This window comes from Anopheles stephensi, chromosome 2 (genome assembly GCF_013141755.1).
Source record: "Anopheles stephensi strain Indian chromosome 2, UCI_ANSTEP_V1.0, whole genome shotgun sequence".
NCBI lineage: Eukaryota > Metazoa > Arthropoda > Insecta > Diptera > Culicidae > Anopheles > Anopheles stephensi.
In genome coordinates, this window is record NC_050202.1 from 9344850 (window position 1) to 9368734 (window position 23885).

The 23885-nt window shown below is 42.7% G+C and overlaps 1 protein-coding gene across 5 annotated transcripts in view; it reads right to left on the reverse strand.

The window, feature by feature from the left end:
* Window positions 1-23885, reverse strand: part of LOC118503793 (teneurin-m) — a 535466-nt gene that overhangs the window by 403333 nt on the left and 108248 nt on the right. The window lies entirely within an intron of this gene.

Genomic DNA, 23885 nt, shown 5'->3' on the forward strand with positions numbered 1-23885 from the left:
TTCGACGGTTCATCACTCATGAAGAGCAGAGTTTTCTTCTAACGATCCACATAGAGGTTCAAACTACAAAGCACTCGCTCTCGCCTAGTTTATTGATAAATGAGTTACTCAACTCGGAGCTTGGAGATTGATTCGGAGCTCAACGAAGCGTTTAAATGTTCAAATTTGTTTTTAATTAATATGCTGTCATTAATGTAAACAAATTCAATCGAACAAATCTATTTCGTTCATTCATAACCTCCATTTCGCATGCTGACAGCAGTCAATGTCCAACAGGTTTTTGGCTAACAAATTGAAAGACAAATATCCTTCAGACATTGTAGACGAGGACAACAAAACAAAAAAAGCAAAACCATCCTAACGAAACATAAAATAAACTCCAGCATTAATATATCGCTGGCTTCCAGCTCAGGCAAGGTAGTTGTTACAGGTTGCCAATTTTTGAATGACTCGCCGAATGCCGTACATTTCGCCCGACCCACATAGGTCAGCCACGACGAATCACGACATTCCGACCGTGCCGGAAATGTAGAGAATGTTGCGAAGCTAATACTACCAACCGACAACACACAGGCACAAATACACTACAGAAACACGAAACACGAACCAAAGCCACCGGGGCAGTGGTTTAGCAATTCGGATTTGCTTTTCCCTTTTTGATGCTTTTGTTCTGCGCTTCGGTGGGGCACATTTGAATTTTCGTTTGCAATTATTCGTGTGCCCCGTACTAGTACAGTCACAGGAGCAAAAGCTATCGTTTCCACCTTCCCACCTGCACAGTTGTTTTTCTATTTACTGAGCGAATTAAAACAATCATCTCGCGTGATTTGGCTAAATTTGTTACATTTGCATGAGCCCGTGGTTGGTGCGGGAGGGCACTTTGCCGTCCAGGACGAGCTGGCTTGGCTCGTACCGTTACAAGGGAAGCTTCGATTTGTTGGTTTTCCGCTAGGTAAGCATTATTTTCCTAGTGGGAGCGAAATATGAATATTAAATTGCTTTGTTAAAGCTCTCCACGCCCGGTGGCCTGAAGCGTTGATCGGGCCACGAAGAGTTAAACGCGATGACCGTTGCTCATTATGGTGGGACTGGGAGTTTGATGTCGCTGTCCTTTGTGTGATGGGTCAGTTTGATGGTAGAAAATAGTTTGCATAGTAGTGAAGAATAGAATCGTGAGGTAGCTAAGCAGATTTACTTAAAATTGTATAACTTAACTCTACGGTAAGGTCAGGTTTATAGATCATATTGGGTTCCAATTTTTACAACTATTGTCGATACCGGGGCGGCTCAGTGCTATGGGCGACAGCGGGGCCAGTCTTCATACGGCAGGACCGGGGCTCAAATCTCATTTGGACCATAGTAAGAATTGACTATCCATATACTTGGTAGAAGAAAGTCTAGAAGCCAAATGGATTGCCACCGTGTCCTAGCAGCTATTTGAACTTCCAAAGCGAAATATAATTGATTGATTGATGATTTTCCTGTCGTTTGAATGAGTGTTACCGTTGCTGTTTTAACCCACTAGACCTCTCTTGGGACCAACAGCTTCAATTGTTTCTCAAGAATAAAGCTCCAAATTAGTTTGCTTAATTTTGTTTTTTTAAGATATTACACCTTCAAACATAACAAAACTCTTTCAAATAAAATTTGAAATCCTTCTCAATGCAGTACATTTCCTCCATCCTTCAGGAAAACGGGCACCGAAAATGTCAGGAAATAATTTCAAGTTAATATATCTCCTACTTGACATCCTCATTATTTTCTCGGGCAACAACGAGCAAAAGGAAGACCCGTCACCGTGAGCCCCAATCACAACCGATTTACCCTGCCCCGGAAACTGGTGCTCGAAATGGTACGAAACATTCGGAAGAACCATCACAGCAGCGGTAGAAGATGTGTAAGGACACCGGAAACCGGAAAACCCCGAAAAAACCCCCCCGTCTAGTGTTCTATTCAAAGTGGAATAGACCGCATCAGGCCAACCACACTTTTAGCAAATGGCACACGGGAAAAAAAAATCATTTCACACACACACACATGCTTGGTACGGTGGAAGAGAAATGGGAAATAAATTACAATGAAGTGATCCATAACAAGTCTGGCGAGGAGAACCTTGGCAAAGGAGAGAACCTCCCTAAGGTAAAGTTTCAGCGGGGACAGAGAGAGGGAGAGTGAGGAAGCTACGGAAAGGAAAAATAAACCACCGAAATGAAACACATTCACATGCTCTCATGGCATCCGGTTAGGTTGGACGGTGTTGGACGCCCTGGACCGGACCACGTCCGTACGAAGGACACCTTACGGAGTACGGAGTTGCATCCTGCTGGGAGTTAGCCCGTCATCTGTCGCGCACCTATTGGCCAAATAAAACACTCCCTCCCAGAGGCATGGACCCCTGTTGGGTTGGGGATCCACAGGCAATCGTTTTCCCTCCTCGGGTGCACGGTTGTACAGGGTGATAATTTAGCATTCGAGTTAATATCCTCCAAGAATAGTGTTGGAACTCTTCACGCCACAAAAAAGCGATTATTCAAATCGATTCGATTGGGCAGCAGAAATTAACCTTTTATTCATTGTATTTGATTCTCATTTTTCATTGTTCCTGACGACACTTACACGTGTACGATTAGCTCAGAGTGTGTCCTTGAATATCCGCAATAGGCAGGTTCAAAATTCTAGATAATAGTGAAGCTCCCAGTGAAGTGATTTATGCCGACTCCCCCATGCCAGCCCATGAATCTCGCCCCGGCCACAAGCGTACACAGCGGCGACACAAATCAAGGATGACATCGAATACTTAAGGTCATTAAGAGGACGCCCTCTGCAGCCCACACCCAGGGTGGAACTGTGTGTATCTAATGGCACTGACACCGTGGACACCGTGGACTTCTGGTCGTCCGGACGACTCCACGATCACTGGAGCAGAAGCCGAGACCAGCTACCAAAGAAAAAAACCGATTGCCTCGAATGAATGGCAAGATAAAGAATGTTTCCCTCGATATGGGCGGGCTTCTTTCGCGAGCTCAACATTCTCGGCGAACGCCGACGGTGGCGATACTTTCAGGACAGGCAGCAAAAGTATCATGTCGAAAGCCAACAAGGACATTCATGGAGAACCGGTCGCCCTCAAAGGAAACAAAAACCTTCTCACATTCTAACATTTATAAAATGGTGAACGACGATGATGGGCAAACTGTATGAAGTGTCGATGTGTTTCGCCCGTTCGAGTGGTCCGAGTCGGGAGGGCACACAGGCAGCCTGCCTGTCCGAGCTCCGTGACTTCGCCTGTTGTTATTAATGACCCGTCTATGTAAATATTTCGCTACTCGCTAAGCGAGGATTTCCCCACATTCCATGCGTGGCTCGTTTGACGAGATTCGATTTTTTTTTGCTCTCATTTTCATCTCCCATTTTTTCCCTTCTCATATTGACAGCAGTTCAGTAGCAAGCTCTTCGTTACTTACTTTGTGTTTCTTTTTGTGCTGTTACACTCAGCTTCCACTTTCGACATCTCGTTGCACCATACTTTCTCTCTCTTTTTTATCGTATTTCACTCACAGCATTTAAGCATTTCCCCTTCTCATTTCAGTGGCTCACGAGGGATTTTCCGTTCGGTGGAGCCTGGCCAGAGAACGGAAAAAAACAAAGCGCTACAAGATAAAACACAAAACCAAACCCGAGACCCAACCAACAGCCGTTGCCGTCGTCTCTGGTGTTGTGCTGTAAAGCAAAGTAAAAACCACGGCACGCGGGAACGCTGCCTTCGTGAGCTGCCGGGAGTGGTGTAGCTATGTCGATTTTTCTGACACAACTGACAGAACCTTAACCTTCACGGTTCCCGGTAGGCGGGCTGTCTATGGGGACACATGGCTCGGAAAATATTTGGATACTTGATGAGAAAGTGCTTTGATTTTGAGACAAATTACGGCAAATGTTTCATGCTTCTTTTCGGCTACTTTTCGTTCGTTGGCTGGTTGGTTGGTTGGCTCCCCGTACTTCAGCCCGAGTGGCCTTAAGTTAGCCTTTTCGTTGCTGTCATCGTGTGCCAACACTCTCGGGAGGTTTTTTGTTTTCGCCCATTTAGGAGGATTGGCGAGATTTCTAGTCTAGTGGTAGAATTTATGTTTCTTTTTTTCTTCTATGCGCCCTTTATGAAAAAATCTTTGATCCTTCGTTTGCTTGCTTGACCTTTAACCGTTCATGAGGTGACGATCGTTGTAGAACAAAACTCACACACAGAGAAAGGCTAACCGGACGAGAGATGAGTTGTCGTTGCCGGTGTCGTGTTGATGTTGCTCATTTTTTTTCTTCTCCTTCCAGTAGCACCCTTTTTTATGAGCACATTTGGACTACTAGGTCCAAGAGTAATGGATTATTGGAACCTTTTTTTTTCTTGGGGTGGTGCAGAACATAGCAAAAAAATATTATTAAACATTCAACACATGATGGTGACATGGAACGTGTCCAGCCTGTGCCTAACGACAGGATATCATTTTTAATTTTAAAAATCAATATTTAAATCCCTCCACGGTTTAAGGTGAGCTTGAAGGAAAATGAAGGAACCGGGAAAAAATGTGTCTACAGCACATGTGGTGCATGTGGAAAAATGTATCGTTTTTTTTCCCCCCCGGAAAGTCACAGCTTGTTTGGGACGGGTGAGCATAAATCAATTGGTAGCATAATTTGTTGATCATTACCCGGATCATTTATTTTGCAAAGTATTAACAGCTAAAATATGCTAAAATTGTTTCGATTCTACGAATTCATACAGTTTTAGCCAGTTCTTGATACTGATGCACTGGGTAATATTTTTTGTTTACTTTATTAATCTCTTCTCAATTAGATTCCTATTCTTTGGTTTCCTTTGTTTGGGAAAACCTCATTATAGATTAAGTGTTTCGATATACTTTCTATACTTTGATTAGCTCAGTATATATTTCATTATTTTTCGTTTTAGTTGTCTATAACTTATACAGCTACGAATTGTGGTCAAGACTTGACCTGTGTTAATATTTGTGACGGTGCCAAGAAATCCCGCGAGCAAACAAAAGCACAAGATTAAACGTGCATTGAGCGTTGCGGTAGGAGTTATATATATGCGTTACACGATAACGCATAGGCGTTACAGAACTTTTAACGTATATCTTACCTTTAATAAAATAGGAAATCAGGTTATTATGAGCACAGCATAAAATAGAGAAATTTATTTTATAAACAAACAATTCGTTTCAACATATGTACAGTATGCTATTTCGTTCATTTAATAATCGACTTATATCAAATAGCACATGTTCTTAGGGTCCATTTGCTCAAACCACCCGTAATAAAGCAATCAAATGCGCTGCCGTTCGTTACAAAATATGCTCTTTAGCGCTCGCTCCTTCCAACATCAAAAAACACCAACATATTTACCGATTGAAAGGTGCTCATTTCATTATTCACAGGTTTACAAGTGTTAATTTACGAAACGCACAACAACCAACGCTTTACCATTCGGGGAGGAATGGATGGATGGATGCAAATTTTGTTCCACCCTGCATACGATCGATTAAACTCTTACTTGCTGGTACTCGTCGTTTGGGAAGTAGCAGCAAAGCATTGAGCTACATATGGTGCAGTTTTAGCATACCAACCCAGTTGCCGGTTGCATGAGGGGAACGCATAATGATAAGCATCGCGTTCGTGTTACTGTTGATACGAAAGCTGGAGTAAGTAAACCATGATTTATTGAGGTAATCAGAGTAGTTTCCTTCTATTTATGCGCACTCGTTTTTGTAGCAGAATTAGTTTGGAAAAAGGAAAATTTATAAAAAACAACAAAAGAGTTCTAACAAATAATGTTTACGCTTAATTGTACGACTTTAACCACATCTCCTAATAACGTCCGAGGAAAGGAAATAGTAATCGCCGATACATCCTCACTCGATAAGCCAACTCTCAGTTAGCCGCAAGATAAGTAGTTTCCATCGATTGTACCTTGCCGTGCAGGAGCAAAAAATAGAACTCCAACACCGAGTGTTACCGAACAAGCACCGTGTATAATTGTTCAAATCTCCTCTCCAGATCAGATCGAGCGCCACAATACCTCGGAAAACCGCAACCATGCTCGCAAGAAAAATCCCTTCTGGCAATGAATCTGTAATCATCAGTTCCCCCCAAAACCCCAGCCTCAGACCATTGCTGTTCCTTGTTACGAACTGTGTGTCTCGCTCCCCCTCCCCCCCCCCCCCCTTCCCCTCAACCAAAAAACAGAACCTCAACCACCTGCAACGCTTTCACCGAAAACCGAGAATGTGAATCATTTGCGGAGCTCGACCGACCAACGGTGCAGCAAAGGTGACCGGGTGCAGCAAAGGATGCATTGCAGGTTTTTCCGGCAGAATGAACTTTCCACAAAACCCGCAAACAGAATGATCGTACCGGAGATGGAAGCGAGGCTCGGCTAGTGGTGGTGGTACTGGTGGTCGCTGGGAAACAATTCGATTGCTCGTAAACTTATTCGCTCGGAAATGTTTGATAGAAATGTTACAGTTGTTATTTGTTCGCCGCAGGGTTGGATTTTTTTGTTTGTTGCGTTGCATCGCGTTCACGGTAGCGGTTATCTCGTGGTGCCCTTTCTCGTCTGTGCACTTTTTTGCCTGTGTGTGTGTTGGCGTTGTTGCTGGGTCCTCGGTTTTTGCTTTCCTTCTCGTTTGAACCTCGAGAGTAGTGACGGTAATGGTGCCGTAGCTGGATTGTGGTTGTAACGATCGAAGGGGGCTGGGAACGGGTTTCGTGTAGCGTTTGGGGCATCGACGATGGGAAAGCGAGGGAAGTGATTTGTATGATAGTTTTCACACCTGCAAACATAACGATGTACGGCGGGAAACATAGAAGTCCGGGAGGATTTTCACTCCCGTCCGGTTGCCGGAATGTGTACGAGCACGGTAGCAATGATTGAGCAGCATTTCATAACGGCGATGGAAAACCTGACGCTCAAATCGGGTTTTGAAGGCAATGTGTGAATAATTGAAGCACACTTGGGCTATGATGATCAATGGTAATGTGGTTTTGGGGAGCTCGGGTTTAAAGCTTTCGCTTGAGGAGGGATTAATTGAGCTAGATTATTTTTTCTTCTCAGGAACGGTATAATATTTTGTGATTAAATCTTTTAAAGCAATTATTTGTTTATTTTTTTAAATTCCTTAACATATTATGACTCAAGGGTATTCTTCCAAGATATTTTTACTGAAGACACCAAGAAGAGTTACTAAGGACTCCAATAAGAGTAAAATGTAAGGAGCATTACGATTCTAGATCTTGATCGTTACTACACTTGAACGATTGCCTAATAAGCTTTGGAAATATGAAGTCCAGGATCAGGACAGTCAGAATTTGCTAGAAGGTTCTACATCATACCTGAACATAAAATAAATTAAATAAACAACAACAAGGAACAGGGAAGAATCAGCATGCGAGCTGTCATGAACTATCGTGAACTTCCAGGTCGATTTATCGGCAAGTAGTCATCAAGTGCAAATCTTGGTGCATTAAAAGAGAGAGTGGCGTTAACTAGTTATGCGTAATAATTGCACTCAAATTGATGTTTAAAAGAAACTTAAAACAGAAACCTTGAAACTAGTTCTCTGGCTATCGTAGAGCGAGTTATACCACAGTTTTAAAGCTTGTGAATCGTTAGTGGTCACACGGTAGGATCGGGTATCACATCCCATCCGGACCGAATCTCGGTATGCAGGGCTGACTATCAAGGTAGAATCAAGTCACAACAACCCTACAAAATCAGGCCAAGACCTCTCGTGGTTGTAGTAGAGCCACCTAATGAGCAGTTCAAGAGCAGTCAAGATATTTGGAGGCCCCGTGCGGGCCCCGTGAGGCAGTTAAGGCCCCTCTAATTGTGATATTAGAAGGAAGCAACAGGATTTCCCTCGCCGACAAAGCCCCCCTAACCGACTAGGTCCCGAGCAGTCGCTCTTTCTGCTCAGAGGTTGATCCGCCTCTGCTAATGAGGTAAAGTCCGTTACAGACCTTTTTTTGTTGAATTTGCTTCTGCTAGCCTGAGTTTGATCCAGTGGTTGGAGATTTAAATATACAATAGGCATAAAGGCATTTCCTGGTTGACGTATAATTCGTTCAATTCTTAAGCCGTGGCAACACTTAGCTCTTTTAAATATTCTTGGGTAGTCCTCAAGATATACGGGACGTCAATGGTCCCAATGTCCCAATGGCCTTATGAATATACACGGTTAATTTCCACGCTCAAAATCATGTTTTTTTAAACCGTTTTCAACACAACAATCCTACTAGTCGTAGGAAGTAAATGAAGATATTATAAAGCAACTAAATTCTATATGAAGCAATAGCTGTTCTACGATGGGCTGAAGACAAGTGTAGAAGAAAAAGTGCCTTCAGCAACTTCCCTACCAAGACATTATTCTTCAGCCCATAAAGCACGTAATGAAATAATACGAAACACTCAATTACACCAGCGAACAATAAGACATTAACCAGGGCACATTATGATAGTTTTATTTCCCGGCATCGATTTAAGAGGGATGCCAGGAACTATATACGACACACATTCACCTTCCTATCCACAAACGCTCCAACATCCCGTCCGTAGTCCGTAGTTTTTGTTCGCAAGAATCATTTGCTGTCGTAAACATAAATCACTGCATTTTATAACTACTCTTCGCCGAGTGCCGAGGGTGAAAACACACTCGCCGAGCGACGAACTCCTGCCGGGAAAGTTAGCGTTTCCTTTGATAATTTCACCCAAATCCAACGGCCACCATGACTCCATGCTGTGCACGGACTGTCAATCAAGCCCGGTCGAGCAAACCAGCACAACCCACGAGCACGGGTTCAATGGCGCAAACCTCAGGACGGCCGGGGACACACAGGATGGTGAAGATGTTTAACATTTCCCCTGGATTGCGATCCGATGGCCAACCGTTTCGGGACGTTTGAAGCAAGGATTACACCGGTCACTCGACGCTCGACGCTGGGAACGTCCTGAAGGATCCGCTGCGTGAGGTCCTTGTAGCCAAGCGTCCTGACATATGCGCTTGTTACTGTCATCCGGGATCGACCACCTTCCCGGTAAGACTTGCCGAGGTTTTTCGTATTACGCGTTGACAGTATCGCTTGACGACACATGTGGAGGTGACATGAAAACCGGTTTTGATGCAAAAGTGATGCCTTAGAAGACGTTCCCTCGCATACGGGTGCCACGCAGCGAGGGCCTACCTTTCTGCTCCCATGCAACATACTTCCGACCTTTCTGCTATCGGGTCGTTGATTTACTGCGCCGTGCATGACGGGAAGAAAAGGGAACGATTAGGATGGTAAATTTGAGGGAAGTTTTGGAAAAGTGGAACGGTAAACTCCACCAACATCGATCGAATGTAGCTTTATCTTCATCAAGAATCCTTAGGGAGTACCTGTCCTTCTGGTCAACGTCCTGGAGAATGTCTAATACAGGCACAACATCACCGGCAACCTAGATACACACACACTCACGCCAGCAGCAATAAACGCTGAGTCGTTGCGAATATGTTTGCGTGAAAAAGCAAGTCGCGGAAGCAAACCTTATTCCCCATCAAACGGCAAGTACCGCAGCATTGTAAGCATAAACGGTTTTCGGTACCTGTCATGCTCCAGAGCTCCCCGTGCCGCCGCAGGGTGAGAAGATAATTTTCCTCCACATGGAAAATAAAATCATTAATCATTTACATGTCACATTCTGTGTACGTTGCACGTCTCGGGTTGCGACCGTGTGGATGTTGGGCCTCGAAATCACGGAAAAGCCTCCCCATCAGGACAGCAGCAGCAGCAGCAGCAGCAAGGTAAGGTGTTTTCGCAGAGTGTAATGTTGCTTTCAGCGTTTTCACAATCACCCTCACATGCCACGGGCAGGCAACGGTGTCCCATTCACTGTCGTACAACACATCGTTACGCAACGGAACGACCCATTCTTTAGAAAGTGAGCTCGGGGTGAGAGAGCGAGAACACGCGTATCCTGCCGAAGAAACCCCACGAGGAGATACTCACACCGGGCATCGTGCAGCGCAGCAAGCGTTCGAGGGCTGAACTTACCACTGAACTGACGGTCCTCGAAGGTGCTTGCTATCAAAGGAATTGAACTGTCAAGACATTAAATTGGCTGACGGCACGGTACGGAACGAGCTGAAATGAAGCGCTAAAGCGGAATGGGCAAACAGTTACAGTCCTAGGTAACTCCCCCGAACGTAAGGGTTCTCAAATATTGCCAACCGTGTTCGATGAGTAATTTTATCAGGCAATACTGCATTTTACTTGTTCTTTTTTACCTTTCTTGACGCTAAACGTCAAAGCTCGTGACAAGTCGCTCTAGTTAGCGTACGATAGTGAGCAGTTTAAATGGTTTGTGAATCGAGAGTGCTGTTTTAGGGAAGTGTAATTGTTTTGTTGACTTGAGTTTGTTTGTTTCTTCATTAAAATTTGTAATAATGGAAATTGGAAATGTTTTAACTTGCTCAATAAAACCACAAATTACTTTATGTATTTTGTATGACAAGGTGAGGAAAAATAAAATTTAAAACAACGCAAACCCAAAAACTTAAAAATATTGACATTGATAAAAATTAAACGAAACTTAGTAAATGAACATGTCAATCTTGTTAACAAAAAAACTATTAAAAAAATTAAAAAAATATTACCAATACTACAAAAGCTAGCAAAAAATACAGAAAGGATATAAAACAAAAAAGAGGAACAGATAAACTGAAACAATCAAAATTCAAATAAAGGAAAAAAAACTGAAAAGTTCACAATGATAAACATACAATAGAAAACAGAACAAAGAAAACGAATATAATTTTCAAAATATAATTTCACGAAAATGGCTGCGGAATCTGTGTAAATAATTAAAAATACAAAAAACAAACGAAAAACAGCGAGAAAAGCTAGAAGAAAAGAATTAAAAAAAAACTGAATTACAGTGATTTAAAATTCAAGAGAAAAACAATAAACTCAAGAGAATATAAATATTCATATAAGAAAGAAAATAAAAAAAAAAGTTGAAAAAAAGTAGCACCAATACCAAACAATTAACCAAAGCTGAAAAACCTAAAAATATAACCCAAAACTTGGTGCAAATTTCTACCCCAAACCACTGAATTACAAGTTGGAAAACAACCTATCATTTCAATCATTTTCAAAACACAAAAACTGAAAGCTATCCTGCTAACGAAGCAAAAGTAGAAACCCACCTCAGAAGAACTTATATGCCAACCGTACAAAACACTGAACAAGAACAGGAAAAAAAGAAATATCACACGAACAAATATTTGCGGATAATATTGTTAGTGGAGTTTGATAAATCCAGCTTTAGCTTTTGTGTTTAACTTTTCCCTCCCCGGTTGTGCCGGGCGGACAAAAAGCAGCGCAGAACGAAACGAAACAAAAAATCTCCACAAATTGTCGCGACGGATCGAGACGAGAACAGCAGGGACCTGGACAGAGCAGAGTAAAGAAAGGATCGCTTTCCTTTTTGGACGGCTTCTCAAGATTGTGCACCAGCAGCGCCAGTGGTTTTTGCTACCTGTCCGTTGTGTGCTTCTGTTTGATTTTACCTCGTCACAGTGCGAGCGTGATGGAGGATTTTCCACCTTGCCGTCGTACACACGGAGGACGGGTGAGCTCAAGATAATGGTGGACAGGAACAAACGTAGGAAAAAAGAAAGAAAAAGGAAATGGAAAGCTCAGCCATCGGGGCACAAAAGAAAATATTAGTTTACTTGTTGACCACCACCACCTTCGCCACCACCATTATTCGTGGTTTTCTGTCCTGTCCAGGACGGTTTTTTCACACATTTCCAGCACAACAGCAATAAGGATATCGATCCTGACGGTCTCGTTGCTGTGTGGGTCTTAGGTTGGGTTGGTGTATTCACAAGAAAAGTCGTACGATTTCTTCCCGTGTGCCGTCTGCCGATTTGCTCACTCAATGAGATGTAATAAATCCTTGGAACCTTGGCGTACCGAACGAATTGTGGCCTGTTTGGCTAGGCAGGTTTGAACACCGCACGGAACCGGTCAGTATCCAATTTCTGCGAGGATCGGTAGGTTGCGAAGGGGATGGATTTTCCTCGGAGATTTTACATATTATAGCACCATCGGTCGTACTCGATTCGGTTGAGGATCGATTGGAAACGGCTTCTCTATGGGAAGCCCCCCACCAGTTTAAGACCCCGTGCAGGAGCCCTATGCTCCCGGGGTAACCTTTTTGCCATCGTCTTCGAACCATCGAACCAACCGTCCCGAGACTGGCAATCCAATCGATCTTTCAAAGATGCCGGACGGTTATCCGGACAATAAATTCGATACACAAATAAATGCTTCCGTACCGTGTGTGCCGGTGCTGCTTCTGTCTTACCCAACTCACCTACTGAACCTTCCAGTATTTTGGCTTCCAATCGGTTCGGCAAAAAGTGAACACCGGTCGTCAAGGTTTTTTACTACTGCCCGCGCTACCGGCCCGACCCCTTCCAAATCCCGTCTGACCAAATCAGCCGGAAAATCTGCCAAAGACCGATCTCGTACCGACCCCCGGTCGGTGTTCTGGTTGGTATGGAATTAAAAGGCTGACCATCAACCTTTCCCATGCACCTTTCGGTGCGTGAGCCGGCAACCAAAGGGCACCGCACTTTTGGGGGCAGAGTTTTTGGACGACTAGAAGCAAGCGTTCCGATTGAATGGCTATAGGTTGGATACGGAGCTTTAGCAATCTGGTTGAACGATGAGGCTGTGCCAGTCTCGGGGGAGATTGGTTCGGCTAGGACAGAAATCAATAAAAATTTATGATTCCATCTTATCCTACCAAGCTGACGTTTGGTGAGGTTTACATGCGTTGAACACACGTCCGTACATATTATCGGTAATGGGAGGCTTTAAAAGTATCATGTAGGTGGTAAAAATAATTGATTTATTGAATATTTTACAGCTTCCCTGGACTCACATTACAAAGTCGATATTTTTACGGTGATTAATGAATCAAATCGCTTGAAACTGGTGACAAAATAAAATCACAGCACGATGATTGGCCATTATTATTAAGTAAAAAAGACCTCAAACGTTGAGAACAGGATGTGTCATTAGCTTCTTCTTCCTTGGCCTCGAAAACCTCGAGAGGTCTTGGCCTGTCATTACTGACTTTCTGCGACTTGTTTGTACCCGTAGCTCAATAGTCAGTCCTACGTACTAGGCAATTGTCTTGTTCAGATTTGTTCCCCAGTCCAGCCGTGTAAAGATCGGCTTATTAGAGCTATTTGAATGTTTTTCTAGAATTTGAGCTTTTTTACGGAATGTTTTCCTTTTTATTTTTGGTGGAAAAGAAAACTTATTTGGAGGGAACGAATGAGATCATAGATGTTGGGATTCTTAGATCTCGAAGCTCTTTTTAGGTTCTTTCTAGGCCAGAATAGTCGTCGGTATTTTTTTTCGCTTTTGTTTCGGTTATGTCTGGTTTGATAGCCTCGTTGGGCTATAAAGAAGAATGTAACAAATGAGTAATTGTATTGTTTGTCGAGAATCCTGCAACTAATACTTTGAATAGCTCATCAACAAGATATCCGAAGTCTTCATCAAATTAAATTTTTGTTGATGGAGTTGTCCACCTCATACTTCAATATCAAGATGAAATTCTGAGAAGATACTCCAAAATATATGAAAATAAAGTAAACAATAGGATACAGTAGAACCGATAATACTGTTAATAATATTTAGGATAATGATAATGTTTAAGAGCAGTTATTGTACATGTTAGGGCGAACATGTTCACTCTTTTCAACGCTTAGAGTACGTTCAGAGCCATTTTGGAAGCCTTTTTTCACCATCTGTTGTTTAGTAAACTACAGCCTGATTAACCCACTTACAGTTGATGAGGTGAAACCATTCATTCAACCCATTACACACTATTCCATTAAATGGTACCCTCCTTGGAGCAAGATAAATCATTCCACTCTCCCACCTTATGGCGATCAAATGGGTAAGCAACCCCCTTACCGCACTGAATAATGACCGTCAATGTCAGAATGGTCACCGAGGTTAATATTTTTCTGATCAAACTCTTTTTTTCCTGTTTTTGTTTCCCTTGCTTTTATCCCTCTTTGGGAAGGGTTTCCCTCGGGGACCTTTAACTCTTTTCCCGCTACTGCTCTGTTGGTCTGGTATCGATGGATAGTTATTCAATCACCGCACTAAAAGCCACACACCAAACCATTGGAGGCGTTGATTGGTAAACAAATGAGACGTATTAATATGAAACTGCTCAGTATCGCTTATTGGGAGGTTCTTGAAACCCCTCCTAACACACACGTATAAGGGGAAACGATTTGAACCCTTTTTCTGATTCCTGGAAGCTGATTTCGATCAAGTGTGTCGGCAAGGAAAATTGGTATCTTCATGGAATAAGTTCACAAGACTCAGAACACTAAATGGAGGCCTTACGTAAATATACTACAGCAAAAAAGAGAGAGATTTTATTTAAAGACATTTTCATCTGTTTTTTTTATCAGAAATACATTTAAAAAACTTCAAAATACACACAAAACTCTTCTCGTTCTGCATCCAGCTAAAAAACCTCGGTTCTCATTTTTTCCAACTGCATAACGTAATGCTTTCGATGTAACATTTTTGGCAACCGTTTCACACTGCTACCCGTTCGGTCCTGTTTCGTAAATGAACTATTCGAACCCATTCCGCGCTTCCGGTTACCGTCGTCGGAAGCAAGAACTAGAAAAGAATGTCAACCAGAGGGGGGAAAAAGCTAAAAAAAACTCAACACCATGATCTAGCAGAAAGCTGCAACACAACACAATTCATCAGCCGACGGGAACAAATAAATACCGACCGGAATGGAGTCTGTTTGGCGACTACTCGATAAATGGAGCAAAAAGAAGCACTTTCAAAGATGTAAACGAAAATTGCTAGCCATGGAAGATCCGTATCAACTTTTCCGACCAACCAATCGAATGTCATCTTTGAGATGCAGTTTTTGTTTTGTTTCTCGGGTTGTCCTTTTTCCAGACACTTACCGGATGTTACGTGGAAGGTGAAGTAATTCTAAACCTTTCGAGCGGAGGATGACAATAGCAGAGATAAATCAAAACAAAATTCTTTTAGTGGAATTGATTATTGCTCCTCCGAAACTCCAAATTGCATTCAATCGTCTTTCGTCTTTCATTAACCTCCTCCTTACTGTCAGCTGGATGTCACTTTAGCTAGCACCGAAATTACTTTTCAATAGAAAAATTAAATTCTTGGCACAACTTCAACAAACTAAATCAACGGTGAGAGAACGACAGAAGGAGAAAGAGAGAGCCAAGTCAATCAGAGCAAGTAAACGGACAAAATCAGGAAGGAAATGGAAAGAAAGCTCAGCAAGCAAGTTAGCAATACAAAGAAGAAAAACGGTAAGCAGCGCCCAGTAAACGAACTACGAAATACGAAACTACATTAAACTTCACCCTGCAACGGCTGCAGAATTGCTTCGTTTTTGCCTGAGATACAGCAGCAGTAGAAACAAAAACCCAGTGGCCAAATTTCAGCGCAGTATCCAATAAAATGCTGTTGCAGTTTTTCGGGAAGGAAAAAAAACGGCACCGAACCTGGTGGAAGAATCGAAGAACTGCGCCACCAAGCAAGCGACGGCAGCAATCCAATAAAATGTAACTAACATTTTTACATTACTTTTATGGGTTTGCCGCAAACCAGCCAAGCCAACTGGTTCGATTGTAACTGGTTGTCGGGCCAAAGAAAAAAAACAAGCACCGACGGTTGGCTCATTTTTCCGACAAGTAACGTCAAATTACGGACCAAACTTTACTTTCTCGAATCCGCTTTCCACGCTCCGTTACGTAGCGTTTTCCCGGTCAAGTGTGTTTTATTGCTGCTGCTGCTGTTTAAATCTAAACGGGTTTTTGTGTCATTTTTTTCCTACCACTGGCCGAACTACAATTCATTTAAGTTTTATTAACTCATGCCAGAGCAATATGGTGACTGGTCACAACAATCCCCAAAAAAAAGCAAACCCTTCGTTTGGCACATATTTCCGGTGGAAAAGAAAATACTTGAAGACAATGTTTCTTACGCCAATTTGCCCTCTAGATGCATTGCTCTAAATACCATCCTTCCTGCACGTGCACGTATTTATCGTGTCTGTCCTGAAAAGGCCCTCTACCCTGGCTAGGCCGGAAACGCTTCAGACAATTATTCGCTGCGTACAGAAACAATCAGCGCTGATAAGCACTTTGCTCGACACACGGGCTCGGGCACAGGGACACAAGTTTTATAAAATTTCAATCAACTGATTCAAAGCGATAGTTAGTTTCATTATTAATAATTCGCAACGCAAGCGTCCTGCGTGCGCCCACTTTCCCGGACCCCCGGGACGTAGCTTCGTGTACGTGCCACTCAAGCGGGGTGTTGGAGGTTTTTTCGCCATTCCATAACCCCTTTTTTAGGCGCAAAACACCGGTAGCATATTGGTGTATTAAAATGTCGTAGGGTGCCCGCCGGAGTTCGATTGGTTGTTATTTTCTCTACCTACCCGGTACGGTACGGGCTCGTCTGAAGTGGCTGACAGGTTCAATTTTCACGGTCGGCGAACGTGATTTTGCAAATAACCGGAACATGAGTGTCCCGTGAATCGACAAATTTGGTGGCGGTAGAAAGGCCGAAAGCGAGAGAGCGAGAGAGAGAGAGAGAGAGAGAGAGAGAGAGAGAGAGAGAGAGGGAAAGCATGCTTAAACTACGTGCTCTACCCGTTGGCGAAAACTTCCGCCAATAGCAAATTGGCAGTGCGGGAACAAGCCACGAAAAACCCGGGGCCCACTTTTTTCGGTGTATCGTTCGCGTCGAAATCGACAACAGTTCAGTTCTTTCAAAATAGAATGCGCGCGAAAAAAAAAACAACGATTCCTCCGGTGGAAATCAGTACACGCATACCCTTTAATCTAATATCTCGTCAACCCGGTCGTGTCAACTGGGCTGGCTTTGCTCGGTGAGACCTAGCGGGACGGCACTTTTCCACCCGTGCATGATTGATAGATTGAGCGGAACACACGGCCAACCCCGACCGTTGGCATTTTGCAGCCCGAGAGCATTGAGCCCTTCCGGGTGGACTTATGGCACGAGGTTCCGTTGTCGGTGTGACACGTCGCGAAATTAGTCATCACCCCTAGTTCGTGTATGAGTGTGTGTGTGTGTATGTTTTTTCTTGCTTGGCTGAAAATGGTTAGAAGCGGAAGGCTTAAGTGCAAGAACGCCGACAGAGTTTTCGAGTGGAGTCCTTCAGAAAAATGAACATATTTTCAACCACTTTTCTGTTTGGGATAAGGGATTCCATGTTATTTTTAAGGGAATATTTGAAAATTGATGAAAGGTCAACAGGAAACTTTTTTGATTGCACGAAAGTAAATGTTCTAGAAGGCAAGTTTAAAACAAGGTGCAAAGGAACTTCAAATAAGGAAGTTAGAAATGACGCCTTCATGTATGCAATAAACAAACGTATTTTTCGCGAGATTCACAAACAGCTCAATGTATTTTATCATGTACTCTGTTAAACATTCTACGTTTTTCTAAACTACGATAAATTTTCAAATGTAGGCAACGTATACACTACGCTTTATAATATTTACATCCTTAAAGATGTTTTATTAAGAGACTATACTTTACGGCATGAGAGTGTAACACCTGCGTGTATGGAAAATATAATTTACTTACGGATTAAACTGTAAAAGTAATGCTAGCAAGCTGATTGCTCATCATGCAATATTAAAAAAAGGTAAGTAACAGGTCTCTGCGAGGTAGGGACGGGTATCAAATCCCATCCAGACCACCCTTCCCTTATGCAGGACTCGCTATCCAATTGATGCTGAAATCAAGTCACTGTAAGCCGAAACCTTTCGAGGTTTTTGTGCCGTGGAAGAAGGAGAAGAAGGAATAATATAAAGTCATAGAAATACTAGATAAAAGCGTAAGAATGGGAAACAAATAGACACTAGCGATTCTAAAATATTTTAGAAATCAAAATTTTATGAAAAAAGTAACCTTTCAATGACATTGCATACATTTAGGCTTGATCCGTGAACTAATTTGGTAATGCGTCTAGCAAAACAAATGTTTTCAATCACATCAATTCAATATGGTAAATATTTGATAGCTCATTTTAATTTTTTTAATATTTATTTCAAAATACTTAGAGATATAAGTAATTATTATGAAATTGTTCCTAAATTTGTGAGCCTTTTGATTATGACTTTTAAAATTAATAAATAAAATCGCAAAACTTTTCAAACATCTCATTAGCCCAAATTTGTATCAAATCTGGAAATCAATTCCAGCATTAACATCTTATCTCGCCCAAAAGCGAAACACACCTTGGCACCCCACATTGCTTAAGGTAACGTTAATTTCGTAACCATTTCGTAACCGTTACATCGAGCACCATCTTCAACCGACCGGCCATCACCCATCCATCTTTCACTTATTATGCACACTTTTCTAACAAACTTTTCCTCGTTCTCCTCCCCGCACACCCAATACCCGCCTTCAGCTCTTTTAAAAATCAGTGGAACAGCCCCGAAATGCGCAACGTGGCAAAAATCACGGCAGCTGCGAGCTCGGGCCCGCTCGCTCTACCGCTCGCGACACCCATTAATCATCCACCTAGCGCCCCGTTATCTTACGATGACGCTCGCCGGTGACATCTTCAAACGGTTTTCCATACCAGCAAAAGGTACGGGCGGCCGAAGTTCTCGCCATTGGAAGTAAAACGTGAAGCAACAACACAAAAAAACACATCACTTAAAGAGCAAACACTCGAACGCGCACACCAAAGATTAGCTGCGCGTTAGGAGCAGGCGTTTCCGCGAGCTCAGCGGCATCAGCATCATCCGCATAAATGACACCGTGACCAACTGTCGTCCCTTCGGCCGGGCGAGCCCGATGGATGGGAAAATGGAATCATTTTATTTCGCATTTAAAATTGATTACATTCGCATTTGCTGCAAGCGCGCGCGCTCGCTCGTTCGGGGTGGGGTTTTGATGGCGTTTCGTTTTTTTCCCCCAGCTTGAGCTGTAACTCCCTAGTGTCCTGAGACTGAGACGAAGATGCAGAAATGGGTCTTGGGTGGGTCGTTGTTTTTTTTTTTTGCTTCCTTCTTACGATTCGGCCCCGACGGGTAAGAATTCTCGTTTTTTTCTTCTTGAACTCTCAGCGAAATGATGTTTAAAGGGAGGTGTGTATGTGTGTTTGAGAGGCGCACAGATAGTCAAGCTGAGATGAGGGTGAGAACACAAGAATGTTAATTTTCTTCCCCCTAAAATTGTGTGCGTGTGTGTGTGTGGAGTAGTGTGCTGGTAGCAATTCATTAAAATAAAAATGACTTCTCGGTTCGGTTAATATTCATCATTTGCGGAAAACGATTTCCGTGCTCTACTTTTGCTGATATTTACGGCCGGCGCCGTTTTTTTTATGGAGATTGGTGCTGTTTCAGCAATATTTTTGGGGTTTTATTTTTAGGCGCAAAGCTACCTTCCAATGCCGATTGTGCCAAAATGCTAAGATACAACTTCGTGCTTGCTGTGTGTTTGTGAAAGTATTTAAGAATACGGATATGAATGTTAAATATTTAAAAATGTTTACCTATCTACTGAAGGAAGTAAACACTTTCGTTACACGCATGTGAGGTCCCTTTTTCTGTCAGCAAAATCATCCTTGAGGGCGACGAAACAAATTTTCAATTTCACCAACATAAATTTGATAAAGTTCGCAAATACTCCGGCACCGGCGCATTCCCATTGCACAATGGTGCCATCGCCCGGTTGTCCTTTCCCACACGTTTGACGCCGTACCGTATGCAACAACAACAACGAAACGGGCAAAGGACACACATCGTACATGTATACGCACTGCCGTACGAATAATGGTTTCGGAAGAGGTTTTTGGCGAAATTTGAATAAATCACTTTCCGTCGGATCACTCTTTCAACCGCGTCTGTGGCAACGAGCCACAGCTGCCAGTTTCTCGTCTTCGTCTACGGCACGGGTACCAAAGACATAGCCAGAGGCGGGCACAAAAAAGGACGCAACATACAAGGAAAGGTCACCAGTTTTCCCGTTTTCTAGACTTCGGCTTTCCAACTGGGACGGTTGCAGAAAATGGCAAATCACTCGGTAATTTAGTTATGAATGTAAATATGACGAACTGGCGGAGACTGCTGACGAGCTTATGTAGGCGTGCGTATGGATGTGTGTGCGTTTCTAAACACTTACAAGGTCGACGGTACCGATGCCGATACCCCGTTTTTCCGAGCATTTTCTAATACTGGGATGGTTCCTCCAGCACTCAGTGCGTACTGGTTCCGGGCTCACCAAGAGAAAAAATCGGCTTTCATCGATTGAACCACAAATCAAATCAACTAACAATGGTTCGCGGGAACAAAAACCACTTTCTGTTGGGAGAAAAAAAAATCCTCGAAAAAGGTAATATTAAATGTAACAAGTTCGTAGAAAATCCTAAAATGTATTAGGAAATGTTGGAGGATTTTTTTTTGCTGGTATGAATAGAATTGCAATGGAGTTATCTAAAGATTCTCGGGGAAGAGTGTTGTTTGAAGTTCTCTATAGTTCTCATTTCTTTAATAACAGTGTTGACAAAAAATGTAGATCCTCACTTAATAACTTCGAAGATGGCGATTTACGGCATCGAAAAACGGCCTGGAAGGGATTTGAATTTTGCCATTGTTACCTCTGCTACCAAGCTGCCTACAACTCATTTTGCTTGAATACAACTTTAATTTTTAAATTTATGATTAATTTTTAACTGTTACTCTGAATAAACATAGAAAACGCCATCATTCATTAAGGCATATCATTTTTTATATGTCTTTTTAAGAATCTTGCGATTAATATTTGAAAGTGAGCTCAATAGCTTCTGTAAGGCCTTACTCACTCGCAGGAATAAAGCGATCTTAAAGGTCCAGTTTATTATAAAAATTGTAGAATAGTTGTCAATAAAAAGCCTCGGCTGCTCTATGACGCTGTGTCCTCATTTTAAATTGAAGTTGTGCACACATGGAGTAACTCTGTCCTCACAAGGAAGCTCTTCTCTAGTTAGACAACTCTACGAACTCTTCGAGTTCTTTGCCCTCAGTGATCGTGGAGCTTCCTGGATGTCTCAATTCTCCACTGCTGCATAGTAGTAGCCCTCACCTCTTTAAAAAGAGCAACCTGACACATCACTTATCACGATGGAAAAAGATTAATCCTACCTTTAAACCACTTAATTCCAACACATGTTGATTTACATTTTTTCCATAACAAATTGATCCCAGATGACAATACGGCATCGGACCGTAATACTCAATAAATAAAAATAAATTGATCCCAGAAAATAGGATTTAGTTTAAATACTCTACCCTTGGGATGAGAATTTTAACGTTTGACATTTTAAGGACGCAATTTAAAGATGCCTTAACATCTCGAGGTGAGTGACACATGCTCCGGTATCAATTTCACGGCTCAATTAATTTCCATTTCCTTTGGGCAATACTAGGCAGGGGAGCCTTCAATCGATACGTATGAATTGAGCGCGTCTAGTTGTTGTTGTCAATTCAATATTATTCATTTGAAAGTTTAATCTTTTACGAATAAAAGATTTAACTCTTTCTTTTAAAATCCCCAAAATAGCACATGTTCGGAGGCAGCAAGAGCATGATCTAGTCGTGCTAGTCACTTCAACAAATCAATGTCACGGGCATCAAGATCAGGGCGCGAGAAAAACAACCACCAAAAACCCCACCTAGAGACACATGAATGAAACGCATCTTCTTACTGTGCGCAGTTGTGCTGGCCGTGTCTGCCCCACTTGGGCGTTACTGACTTGTTTGCCGACTGATAAGGTTTTAATCATATGCGCACGAAACACAGCAATTCGTGGAACCCACTTCCCGATTCCAACGTATCCATCCTGCCCCTACCGTACACGAACAGATTAAAAAAGATCGACTTCACCACAGTACACCCATACGGCAGCAACCCGTAGACAGATATGCATGTGGATAGAGTTTGGAAAACAATGTTAAAAGTTGGGAATGAAAAAGGGGGGAAAACACACACGTACACACACACACCCAACGCTATCCAGTAACGATGGATAGGAGTGTCTGGGGTTGGAGTGTTTGGGAGTGAGTGATAACAACAGGGTAAGCAACAACGGAGCATGAAACTATGCGACAAAACTTCAAAACTCGTTACAACCAACAAGTTGTCCATGAGCCGTACCGTGCACGGTTGGGGATTTGTTCACCGTGGTGGCACTGTGGTGGTGGAAAAACTTAAAAATCTCATCTTCTCCGCCTACCCACCAGAGTCCGACTTTTTCCCCGTGCCATAGCCACAGATAGCAGAGCAAAAAAGGAGCGGTTTTGAATATTTCTTCTCAGCCGCAAAACATTTCCGACGACGCCTTTTTTTTGCTGTTGTTGTTGCTCCGTCTTACACGCGCTAAAAGCGAACGATAAGGATTGGTTTTGCACTTGGTACGATACGCTTTTTCACATGGTAAGACTTCCTGTTGATGGGTTAGTTTCACGCTGCTTAAGAAGCAACACCCGAGTGTAACGACCGCAGAGAGCGATGGAGCAGCGGCAGAAGTACGTACCAGCTCAGACGATACATCGGGCATGGCGGGTTCGGCTGTGTCTTATCAAACCCACCGTCCAGCTTTTCCAGAATGTACTCCTGGGCAGCACAACCCCATACCACGGATCACGCCATCGGAGTTTTTCCACCAGCGATGAGGTGAGGCGAGGCGAGACGGGGGCAAAACTTTCCAACCAGTGAGGACAAATTGGTGCGAAGCTTGGCCAGTTTTTTGCCCCCATTGTTTATTCCGTGCGTATTCTGTCGCCTACATACCGAGCACATTGAAAACCTATCTGCCCTCCTACGGAACGGACGAAACCTTCTGGGGATGATGGGGGAAACGAAGACAACCACAGCGCAAATTGTGGACAGTGGCATGTCAGCGGGCTGGTGCGGCCGGTGAAGGGTTCCCCACAAAAACCCGCAAGAACAATTTTCCCTACAAACGGAGGCAAGCAGGGCGGTGGGCGGCAACGTGGCGCTCGAACTCGTTCGGATAGGTAAGAAAAGTTTGAAATATGACTTCGAGGAAATATGACGACTGTGCTGTCTAACAAGTTTCGAGCGAAGAATTTGCATACGGTGCCGGGGATGCGGTGGAGTTTTTTTTTTTGTTTTGCTGCACTCACACTCTTTCCGTTTCGGTCTTTCTTATCCTTATCTTGTGGTTTTGCATTCGTTTAGAAATGGGTTCTGGCTATTGATTTTTGCTTTCTGATATTATGTTTTCTTGATAGCGTTCTTTTGAAGACGATAAGCATAAGCAGTTGTAAGAATTTTTTCGAAGAAAATTAATTTTTTTCATCAGTTGGAAAATAATCAGTTTTTTTTAATACTTTAAAGATCACTTAGAGATATGGTTACCTTGCTGAGGATCTAGAGGATTGAAGTTACATACCTGAAAAGAGAGAAAGAGGATATTAAAGAATTGATTTACAAGTACAATTTTCGAATTTGGTCACGCCTTTTCATAATGATAAGCTGAGTTAAACATTAGGAATAGTCCTTATGTTTCATGAAATGTCTGTTTATATCTTCTCATAATATCGCGACTTAAATTATTAAAGCAGCTGGATTATTTAATCGAACCAATGAAGATTGACTGCAGTTCAAGCATTCTTCAAACAAGCCTCAAGCCTCGAGAATTTGTTCATAGAGCCAAAGGTTTTGTTATTGAACTTCTTAGACAAAAATGT